The sequence below is a fragment of the Antechinus flavipes genome, chromosome 4, assembly GCF_016432865.1.
Source record: "Antechinus flavipes isolate AdamAnt ecotype Samford, QLD, Australia chromosome 4, AdamAnt_v2, whole genome shotgun sequence".
NCBI lineage: Eukaryota > Metazoa > Chordata > Mammalia > Dasyuromorphia > Dasyuridae > Antechinus > Antechinus flavipes.
In genome coordinates this window covers 49,236,761-49,249,153 of record NC_067401.1, presented here as the reverse complement: position 1 = coordinate 49,249,153, position 12,393 = coordinate 49,236,761, and positions in this window count along the sequence as shown.

Sequence of the window (12,393 nt, the reverse complement as noted above, 5' to 3'; positions counted from 1 at the left end):
CAGGGAATATACCCTTTGGCTGAGATTTCTCTGTAAGGGATGCCTCAGCTAGGCATAGGAGGGACTCACCTGCCTCACTCTGAAAAAAATTTTGGCAGGAGATTGAAAATAACTCCTAGAGTCAAGAGTCACATAGTGTCTGTCAGCTCCACGTACTCTCTCTTGGGTGTGCTTTGTAACCTTTGTATTTTAAGATTGAACCTTTAGTACCTTAAATGTGTATGGGGAAAAATGAACTTCTCAGTTTGAGATTGTTTTATAACTACTCTTTCTGCTATATTTTCTCAGTAAATGCCTTATTTATAAGCTAATTGATGTCAACTGGTTGATACATATTGGCAACTACACTGCCAATGGGGTTTGTAGGTAAAAGTGACACAAATTCTAACCCCTCTATGTTATCCCTAGAATCTTGAGAGAAGTCGTAATAATTGACCTTTGGGAAACCTAACCTGACAGTCTAGAAAGAGGTAAGCAAGTGAGCCCAGAGCAGGGTGCTACCTATGTAAGGGGAATTGCATATGGAGAGGGGGCAGCTAGGTTGCAAAGCAGACAGAGTACCAGTCCCAGAATCAAAGACTTGAGTTCAAATACAGCCTTGGACATTTAATAGCTAAGTGACTCTGACAAATCACTTACCCTAACTACCTCAGTTTCCTCGAATGTAAAATGAGGGTCATAATAGTGCTTGTCTTTCAGGGCTGTTATAAGAATCAAATGAGATAGTATTTGTAAATACTGACACATAGTCAGCATTTTATAATTTAAAAACATTTATTAGTCACCTACTGTGCGATGATGAGCAAGGTGATAGTCACTGAATGAAATATAAAAGTTGGGAGCCCCTACTCTCCTAGAGTTTCTAATTTAAAAGGGAAATAAGCTGCAACCACAGAAGAAAGTTGGAGGGGATCTGAACCTGTGATTCTTTTGGTATAAGAAGCATTATAATGGGGAAATTCCTTCTATGCAAACTGGCACCTCCTCTATGGATTCTAGATTTAGAGTGCTCTGATTACATGACTAACCAAGAGTCAAACAAATAGTAGATGTCAAAAAGAGGAAGGAAATAAGCTTTTGTTAAATATCTACTTTGGGCCAAGCACCCTGCTAAGAACTTTACTAATATTGTCTCATTTATTCCTCATAACATCCCTTCAAAGTAAGTGCTCCTCTTTCCCCATTTTACAATTGAGGAAACTGAGGCAGGCAGCGAAAACATGATTTATCCAAGGTCTCATAGCTATCTGAGACCAGATTGAAGTTTTCCTGAATTCTAGAGTCAGCCCTCTATCTACTGTATCACCTAGTTGTTTCTGGGCCAGATTTGAATTCAGATATTCCAACTCTGAACACAGATCTTTATCCCTATACAAGATTACTTCTCACTATGCAACAATCAAATAGAATATATTAAAGAGATGCAAAACAAAGTTCTACTCAAGATCCAATGGAGCAGGTTAGTACTGACTTGAAGATGAAGAAACACTCCCTGGAGAAGGTGACATTTGAGTTGAATTTTAAAGGATAATCAAATGAAGTCAACAAGATTTATAAAGTAACTACATTTGACATTGACAGTGTCAAGGAACATAAAAAAGGCAAATATAATCCCTATTCCCAAAGAGCTCACTCTCTAATGGGGGACACTACACCAAAACAACGATGTATACACAAGATATCTACAGGATAATTGGAGAGAATCAACAGAGAGAAGGCACTAGCCTTAAGGGAAAGGCTTTTTGTAGAAGATAGCTGCTGCCATGAAACAAGCCAGGCTACTTCAGGATGGGTATGAACTCAAAAGTGAAGAAGACAAGAAAAGACATTTTAGATACAGGGAATAACAGGAAGGAGCATATCCAGGGCACAGGGATTAGTACAATGTCCAAGAGTCCAGAGGTTAGGGACAGAAGTAATATTAAATAAAGCTAGAGAGGAATAATGGTACCAGATTATAGTGAATCTTGAATGCCTGGTAAAAGAATTAGAATTTTACTTTAATTGGTAATAAAGAGCTATGGATATTTTTTTAAAACACAAAGATCAATCTGATAGTGAAACTAAGGACCAATTAGAGGAGAGAGAGTGGAAGTTATTGTAATAGTACAGGTGGATAGTAATTACGGCTTGTACTTGGATAGTGGCAGTGGGGATAAAGAAGAATTAATATATAGAGATGCTATTTAGGAAAAAAATCAATAAGAATCAGAAACTGGATTTCATATAAGAAGTAAAGGAGATGGAGCAATCAGTAACCTTTTTGTAGCCCAGAGCAGAAACCATACCCTGGATAACTTGATACTTTTACCAACAACAAAAACTCCCTCCCTGGAGCTCTACTCTCTTAAAAGATGGTTGTCTCCGTTGGCACCAATTTCTAAGCCTGGTTCCAGTCATACTTCATTCCACTTGATGCTGCCTTTTCTTTGTCAACTGCCCCGCTATAACACATATAATTCCTCCCCAATAATTCCATTTCTTGACAAATCAGTTCTGTCACTGCTAATGGAAATGAATTCATCTGTTCTCCAATGGCACCACTCCACCAATACTGTAACTTTTCAAACCAAAAATATTCCTCCCTAGCCCCTCCATGCTATTTATCCTTGTTGCCTCCTCCATTACAATATAATCTCCTTGAGGAAAGAAATCGTCTCAATTTTTTTATTCATTTTATACCTCTGATATTAAGCACAGTGCTTGGCGCAAAGTAAGCTTTTCATATTTTTTCATAAATACTTTTTTCATTCATTTTTCTAACCAAAAATAATGCACAGTTCCAGTGCGAGAGCTTGAGATGAATGAGGGTACCAGAGATAGAAATTATGAAGTTAGAGGCTTTGGTGGAAATAGAATAAGCTCAGTTTGGGACATTTTACATTTGAGTTTCTAATGTGACATATAGATGGAGAGACATGTCCTCTTATTCTCTTGGTCATCCACTTCTGGACAAGTTCTAATTTGTCAATATGCTTCCTAAAATGTGGCACCTATGACTGAATGTGAACCTCTAGAATAATTCTCACAGCTTACCACTTTAGGGGTTCCTTACCTATGGTCAGTGATGTTTAAAAAAAGGTTTGATAATTATATTTCAATTAAATGGTTTCCTTTCTAATCCTACGTTAAGCAACTTGAAAATCATACTCTGAGAAGAGATTCAAAGATTTTACCAGACTGCCAAAAGGGTCCATGATTCAAAAAGGTTACCCACTCTCCAAATTATCTTGTATTTATTTAGTATATATTACATATTATTTCTATATTCATGTTAGCTACCTTGATAGAATGAAAACTCCTTAAGAACATGGACTATTTCACTTCTGTTTTTGTGTCACCATCATCCTATCACAGTGTATGGCGCATGTTATTCAATTGTTTCATAACCCCAATTGGGATTTTCATGATGGAAATATCAGAATGGTTTGCCATTTCCTTTTCCAGCTCATATTACAGAGAAGGAAACTGAGGCAAACAGGGAGAAGTGACTTTCCCAGGGTCACACAGCTAGAAAATGCATAAGGCTAGATTTGAACTTAGGAAAATAAGTTTTCCTTACTTCAGAGCAGGCGCACTATCTATTGCATCATGCCTTGTATGGTACCTAATGAGTACTTAATAGATGTTTGGTAATTGATAGGATATTGGGCAGAATATTCTCTAGAATAAACTTCTTTATTCTGGAAACTTTACTTCTATTAAAGCAACATAAGACTGCATTCACTGGCCAGGTGGTAGCACATACCTATAATGATGGATACTGGGTCAGTTTGTAGATTTTTTGAACATGGGAGTTTTAAAAAGTTGCAGTGAGCTAAGCAAACTGGGTGCCCACACTAAGGCTACCATCCACATGGAAAGTCCCTAGAAATGGATGAACTAGCTCAGGTCAGAAATGGAGAAGGTCAGGGCTTCTGTCAGCCCTTAGAAGGATCAGGTCTAGGAAGAGCTTGTGTACTTCCAGCCTGGGTGAGATGGGGAGATGCAGTCTTTTAAAAAAATGCATTGGCTGTCTTAGCTCCAATGTCATAGTCTTGACTCAATGAGCCTATAATCCATTAAAATCCCCAGATTTTTCACAGGAACTGATATCTAAACGCATATCCTTCATTTTCTATTTGTCCATGAGTTTTTGGAATCCCAATGTAGAACTTAAAACTTATCCCTTTACGAAATGTATTAAATATATCCCACTGTTCAGGTTTGTCAAGGCTGTCATGAGTCCTGATTCTGTAACCCAATACATTGACCCTCTTATCTTGCAAACTTCATGATAGGACAGGCCAAGGTCAAGATTGAGTCCTGGGTTTCAGCAGGTCTGTCACTAAAATTGTGGTTAGCATAGGCAGGAATCACAGAAGCTGAGTCACAAGCCACAATTATACAAGATGAAGGGGTTTAGGAGGCTTCACCAATGAGATTCTGGGTGGACTCCCACTGAGCCCACAAACAATTCTACATCCCCAAATGATCTCTAGTTTGCCCAGATACATGGAATTAATCATAAAATATCACACTGAAAGATCCTTGCCTTTGACTTTTAGGAAGATGGAGCTTCTCTAACACAGAGGTATCAAACACACTCCGCAGGACATAACATCACCATCTATAATATTGCCCAGGGCTGCCCAAGCCAGATTAAAATAGAGTTAGGAAATATCAAACAAAATAAATACAATAAAATAAAACACTGATACTATTAATATGTGATTTTCTAAGTCCATACATGCCTCACAGAGATCCTTAGTTCCCCCAGGTTCTGAGTTTGATTCCATTGGTCTAATAAACATTTGTCCTTTTGGAATCTTAGAATAATGTAATTATAGGATGCTGAAGCATTCCACATTATAACTTACCCCAGTGCTGTTTCGATATGTAACATTGACATAAGAAATAAAATGAAAATTTTGGAGATTTTTGCAGAAACTACAGATGACTTGTGAAGACCATCAGATGATGCAGAACTTGTGACCAAATACTTAACCCAAATTTTATAAGATATGGTAAACATCCCTTGAAAGAAAAAGAATAAGTTCAGACATCTTTTCTACTTTGAAGAGAGGACCAAAAAATGTTTACATGGATTTTCCAGATTATGGTGGTGCCATATTCCTAACCCCTGAAATATAGAAGGATAATTGTAGTTCAAATTTCTCATTTTACAGATAAGAATATAAATACAAGGTATCGTGGCTAGGTAGTGACAAAGCTGAGCTTCAAATTCATGTCTCTTAGTTCGCCAGCCATTATTCTTTCCACTAGTTCTCAAATCTTTTCCTTGAATCCTGAACATTATATATTTTTTTCATTTTAGAATAGATTTATTGATACTCTTTTGTTTTTATGTCATAGTTGATACCTATTTTCTTCTCCCCACACCCAAATTAAACTTTCTTTTGTGAGAAAAAGAATGAAGCTACAACTTCCAATACCAGGACTGGGCTGGGCAGTATACAACATTCTATCCCACTTCTCTGCCATGTATGTTTCATTATTTCTTCTCTAAAACTATCATCATGGGTAATCTTTAACTTTATTTTTAACTTAATATATTTAAATTTTTATTAATATCTTTTTACATCATTTTCATTTCTGAATGTATCTCTTACTATCCATTAAAACCATCCCTTATAACAAAGAGTTAAGAAGTATGAAAAAAATTTAAAATTCAAAAGAATAATTCAACAAGACCAGTCAAAACATTATCTGTGTTTGATTGTATATACAACAGTTTACCTCTATACCCTCTACCACTGCAAAGAGAGCAGGGAGTGCATTTTCTCAACTCACATCCAGGGCCATGCTTAATTATTATAATTACACACCAGGAAACCCTTCACTTTAAACAAAGATAATCATTTCAGTGAAATTTAAAAAAAATTTTTTTTCAAAGCCTACTACTAAAGGTACAAAACATAAGGCTGTTTTTTTTTTAATTTATATGTTCAAATCACTTTTAATGCAAAACTAACAATGCTGCAAAATAAATCATGTAGTGAGAAGCATACAATGGAAATAATATTGGAGGAGGCATCTTACCTTGTAAGATGCTTCACAATTTCCACTTCCTTGTTGCTAATACAGGGCAAAATTGGGGGACACTGTTTTGTTTCATTGCATTTTCATTTTAAAATTTTGAGAGTTTTGTTTTTCAAATTAGGCTGGCTTTTGGATGGGATTTATTTGTTATGTTTTATGTTATATGTTTTGTTTTATGTCATAATTTTTGGAGCTATGAAAACCTACAGGCTTACAGGTACTGCTAAGGAGATATTGATATACAGAGTGGGAATGGATGTAAGACTCATGATTTCTATAACAGTGACCTATAGCCATAAAGGTGCCCCATCTGTGGGTTCATTTGGCCTGAGTTCATATGCAAAGAGAGTCTGACCCCCAAAGCAAAGGAATCAGACACTTCTTGTACTTTATGAATCATGTCTACTTGGAGTTATTCCAGGAACATCCTAAACAAAATTTAAATATTCAATTTTATTTAATAAACATTTATTAAGCACCTAATAAATGCCAGGCATTGTGCTAACCAAAAAAATCAGGGAGCTTATCTTCAGGGAACTTACAATTTAGTGGGGAAGACAATATGCAAGCAAACATATAATAGAATGGAATAAATAGGAAATAATTAACAGAAGGAAAGCACTGGAATTGAGAAGAGGTAGGAAAAGGCTTTTATGTAAAAGGTGGGATTTTAATTGGGATTTAAAGAAGCCAGGGAGATCAGCGGTCAGAGCAAAGAGAGAGCACTCCAAGTAGGGAGGACAACCTGAGAAAATGCCCCGAGTCAAGAGATGGAGCATCTTGTTCATGAAACATCCAGGAAGTCAATGTCACTACATGAAGAGGAGTAAGGGATAAGAAGACTGGAAAGATAGTTGAAAGCTAGGTTATAAGGGGTTTTGAATGCTAAACAGAAGATTTTGTTTTTGTTCTTGGAGGCAATAGGGAGCCACTAAGGTTTACTGAGTAGAAAGGTAACATAGTCAGAACTGCATTTTAGGAAAAACACTTGAGTAACTGGAGAGTAATTTGGAGCAAGGAGAGACCTTAGACAGACAGATTCACACAAAGGCTATTAGAATAATTCAAGCCTGAGTTGAAAACAATCTGCCTCTAAAGACTAGTCTGGGCAAAGTATGCAACATTTTATTGTAGAAGTTTTCTTAACTCCCTGTGATGAAGTATGTTTCATAATCTCTTCTCTGGAACCATCACTGGGAATCCAACAATTTCCAGTTCTTGGTCATCACAAAGAGAGGTACTATAAATATTTTAGAACATATGGGTTCTTTTCTTTTTGCCCTAATCATGTTGAGATACAGACCTAGTAGTAGCATTGCTGGATCAATGGGTCAAATATGCAGCTTAATAACTCCTTGAGATAATTCCAGATTGTTCTTCAAAATGTTTGGATCTATTGACCACAACATAGAAACTTTTGATTATATCAAATTGAAAAGTTTTTGTACAAACAAAACAAATGCAGACGAGATTAGAAGGGAAACAATAAACTGGAAAAACATTTTTACAATCAAAGGTTCTGATAAAGGCCTCATTTCCAAAATATATAGAGAATTGACTCTAATTTATAAGAAATCAAACTATTCTCCAATTGATAAATGGTCAAAGGATATGAACAGACAATTCTCAGATGAAGAAATTGAAACTATTTATAGACATATGAAAACATGCTCCAAATCATTATTAATCAGAGAAATGCAAATTAAGACAACTCTGAGATACCACTACACACCTGTCAGATTGGCTAGAATGACAGGGAAAAATAATGGGGAATGTTGGAGGGGATGTGGGAAAACAGGGACTTGATACATTGTTGGTGGAATTGTGAACACATCCAGCCATTCTGGAGAGCAATTTGGAACTATGCTCAAAAAGTTAACTGTGCATACCCTTTGATCCAGCAGTGTTTCTACTGGGTTTATACCCCAAAGAGATACTAAAGAAAGAAAAGGGACCTGTATGTGCCAAAATGTTTGTGGCAGCCCTGTTTGTAGTGGCTAGAAGCTGAAAAATGAAAGGATGTCCATCAATTGGAGAATGGTTGAGTAAATTGTGGTATATGAATGTTATGGAATATTATTGTTCTGTAAGGAACGACCAGCAGGATGAATACAGAGAGGACTGGCGAGACTTACATGAACTGATGCTGAGTGAAATGAGCAGAACCAGGAGATCATTATATACCTCAACAACGATACTGTTTGAGGATGTATTCTGATGGAAGTGGACCTCTTCGATAAAGAGAGCCTTAATTGATCAAAGATGGACAGAAGCAGCTACACCCAGAGAAAGAACACTGGGAAATAAATATAAACTGCTTGCATTTTTGTTTTTCTTCCCGGGTTATTTATACCTTCTGAATCCAATTCTCCCTGTGCAACAAGAAAACTGTTCGGTTCTGCACACATATATTGTATCTAGGACATACTGCAACTCATTCAACATGTAAAGGACTCGTGCCATCTGGGGGAAGGGGTGGAGGGAGGGAGGGGGAAAATCGGAACAGAAGTGAATGCAATGGATAATGCTGTAAAAAATTACCCTGGCATGCGTTCTATCAATAAAAAATTATTAAAAAATTAAAAAAAATGTTTGGATCAGTTCACAATTCCTCTAATCATAAATTGATATCCCAATTTTTTCATCATTTGTTGCTTTCTCTTTCAATCATTTCAGCCAATCTGATAGATGTAATATAATATCTCAAGTTTGTTTTCATTTACATTTCTGTGATCAATAATGATTTAGATCATTTATTCACACAACTATAAATTGTTCATTTACATTTCTCTGATCAATAATGATTCAGATCATTTTTCATGCAACTATAAATTGTTTAGATTTTTTCATCTGAATGCTGCCTGTTCATATTCTTTGATCAATTATCAATTAGGGATGTTGCATAGTCTTATAGATTTTTTTACAAAGTTATTTATATATTTGAGATATGAGACTTTTATCTGTGAATCTGTTTTCCAGTTGTCTGCTTTCCTTATGATCTTGGCTACATTTGTATAAAATATTTTTAATTTAATGTAATCAAAATTAAACATTTTATACCTTGCTCTACTTTCTATCTCAAGTTTATTCACAAATTGTTCACTTATCCATATGTCTGATAAGTAATATGTTCCATGTTTTTCACATTTTCTTATGATATATCTAATTATATCTGGGTCACATATCTATTTTGACCTTATCTTGGTAAATGATGTAGATATTGGTCTATACCCAATTTCTGCCACATTGTTTTTCCAGTTTTCCAATAATTTTTATAAAATAATGAATTCTTGTCCCCAAATCTTAAGTATTTATGCTTGTCAAATGCAAGGTTACTATATTTATTTGCTGCTGCAATTGTATATGTACTCTATTCCATTTATTGATCTATTTTTTTATTTTTTAGCCAGAACCAGATAGTTTTGAAAATTACTGTCTTATAATATAGTTTAAGATCTGGTACCCCTGAACCACCTTTCTTTCCAATTTTTTTAGTTCCTTTGAAATTCTTGACTTTTTGTTCTTCCAAAAAAGTGTTATTATTTTTTCTAATTCAGTAAAATAATTTTTTAGTAATTTAATTGGAATGGCATGATGTTTTTAAAAGCTCTTCAGTAAGACCAATCACTACATAATCTGTGTCTGACTATAATGTGTAATAGATTACTTCTATAGTCTTCTATCTCTGCAAAGAGTGTCAGAGGAGAAAGAGTGGTAGTTGTATTTGGGAGAAGTTACAAAAGTGAAACGAGCAAACCTTGAATATGGGGGTTAGACATAGACATTTGTAGACATTAGATAAGGAGACCATAAAATAGAAGAGATTGAGAATAAGTGAAAGAGTGGGAAAAACAGAGGAACAAACTTGGAGAAATTGGGATGAAACAAGTAGAGGGATTAGCCTGAGTAAGGAATATTATCAAGTCTGTTCGTTTGCTTCCAATTCTTTGTGACTATATTTAGGGTTTTCTTGTCAAAGACACTAGAATAGTTCACCATTTCTTTTTCCATCTCATTTTATAGATGAGGAAATGAGACAACCTGCTTAAGTAACTTGTTCAGGTTCACATAACTAATAATTTCTGAGGTCTTCCTGACTTCAGACCCAGCATTCTAGACACTCTGACACCCAGCTGCCTTTAGCCAGGAGTAAGCTACTTCATCATGAGAGACAAGGGAAAGGATGGAGAAAGTAGTAGATGGCACCTGAGTAATAAGAGATAGAAAGGAGTAGAGAAGAGAGAGTTCACCATGAATGGCCTCTTTTTTTCTCTAAAACATGATGTAAGGTTCTCAGCTGAGAGGGTTGGAGGAGGAGGGATCTTGGGAAATTTGAAGAGGGATTTTAAAAGTTTGGAAGAGCTGTAATGGAGAAGGGGATAATGAGTTCATGAGAAAGTTATAGTCAGATTGACAAGCAGAAGCAAGGGTCCAGTTAAAGTTATGTAGCATCAATTTGTAGTCTACCAGTCAGATTTTCTTTACCTTTTTTCAGCAACATACATGTAGGAGTGAAGGTGATGAATAGTGCAAGCAATCCAAGGATGAGACTTGGCTGGTGTAACTGGCCATATGAGAAAGGGAATGGGGCTTCAAGAGAGGAGGACAGTGTAGAGTTGAGCTGGTTCATCAAGGAGTCAATATAGGGAAAAGAGGAAAGAATGGCTCCTGAAGAGAAATGACCCAAGAGAGAACTGAGGGGTTAAGGGACTAGAATTTACAGTGATGATGATAACTAGAACTATGTGAATGAAGGGAGAGGTGAAAAGTCAACCATAAGGTTAGAATTCTCGAACATGGAGGTAGTATATTTGTGGGTGATGGAAAGATGACCATCTTCATATGATAGAACTGAATGGTTAGGGTATTTGAGGGAGAATAAATATGTATGTTGAAGTCTCCTAGTAGGAGGGCAGGATTTATGGAGGAGAGAAAAATTGTAAGCTGAGGAAGGAAGGGGAGTACCTTGGTCGGGGAGGTAACAGCTACCAGAATTTTGGGAAGGGGGTAATAGAGATGAATAGCTGCAAAGGAAGAGAGGTTACTAAGTAAAGAAGGAAAGAGGAGAACCTGGAAGTATCAATGGGGAACAAAGAGTATTTCAACTCTCTGTACCTCAACCAATAGAATTGAGAAAAATGAATGGAAGTGCAATCAATAGTGAAAAGTGTGGTCAGGGAGGACTCATCATCAAGGACAGGATGTTTAAGATCTGTCCAAAGGGACTGACAAGGTACCTTCTAGAGAAGTTACCCAATATACAAAGTAATAGATGGATTAATTGGTTGTTGTCCTTTGGCCTTGAAAAGGACCATCACTATGTTGGTTCAAAATACAGTATGTCCACCGTGGTTAATCAGGCCAATATGAGATTGAAAGGATCTACCAAGGGTAGGCCTAAATAATCCACATGAACATTTGGAGTAGATAAGGCTCTAGATTTGAATATCTCATGATTTGTTGTAATTACTTTAATTCTGCTTTGCTCAATGAGCATAGAGCCTTCTTTGATATGGGTATGTATCCTGGGCACTGTGCCAGTGTCTCCCATGTGTCACAATTGATCCAAAATTCTTCACAGAGACCCTGAGAGTATCCTTGTGTCATTTCTTCTGACCTCCATGTGAGTGGCTGCCTTGTATGAGTTCTCTGTAAAATAGTCTTTTAGGCAAGTGTACCTTTGACATTTGAACGACGTGGCTAGACCATTGGAGCTGTGCTCTCTGCAGTTGAGTTTGAATGCCTGGCAGTTCAGCTTGAGAAAAGATTTCAGTATCCGTACTTTATCTTGACAAGTGATCTTCAGAATCTTCCTAAGACAATTCAAATAGTAGCAATTCAGTTTCCAGGCATGAACCTGGTAGATCATCCAATAGGTATCATCTATAGGACAACTGTTTACACTTAGGAAAAGCTCAAAGACTCATAAATGTTCACTGGTAAATTTTTAAATCAAAATAGAAATTAGTGATTCTTATTTCATTTCCCCAAAAGGTAAAGATTACAAAGAGACTTAAGAGAAAGTAAACAGATTTCACTTTCAGTCAGCCATTGCTTGAGAAGCAACTCATTTAAGGTCATTGTTGTCTGGCCAACCACTATTGGCCATGGTTATCCTCCGTGAGAAAGGTATAGCTGCAGGAAGCATCTCAAGCTGAGCAATGACACCTCCATCTCTCAATGACTCTGGACTCAAGCATACAAAGTAGCCACCAAACCTGGAAACATTCATCCTTTTCTATTATTCAGTTCCTTGTTCTTTTCTGTTTTTAGAGAAGAGGCACTGAACTTGAGATACATTCTCAGATTCATTTAGACTAGTAAATCCTCTTCCTGATTTCAAGAAGCACC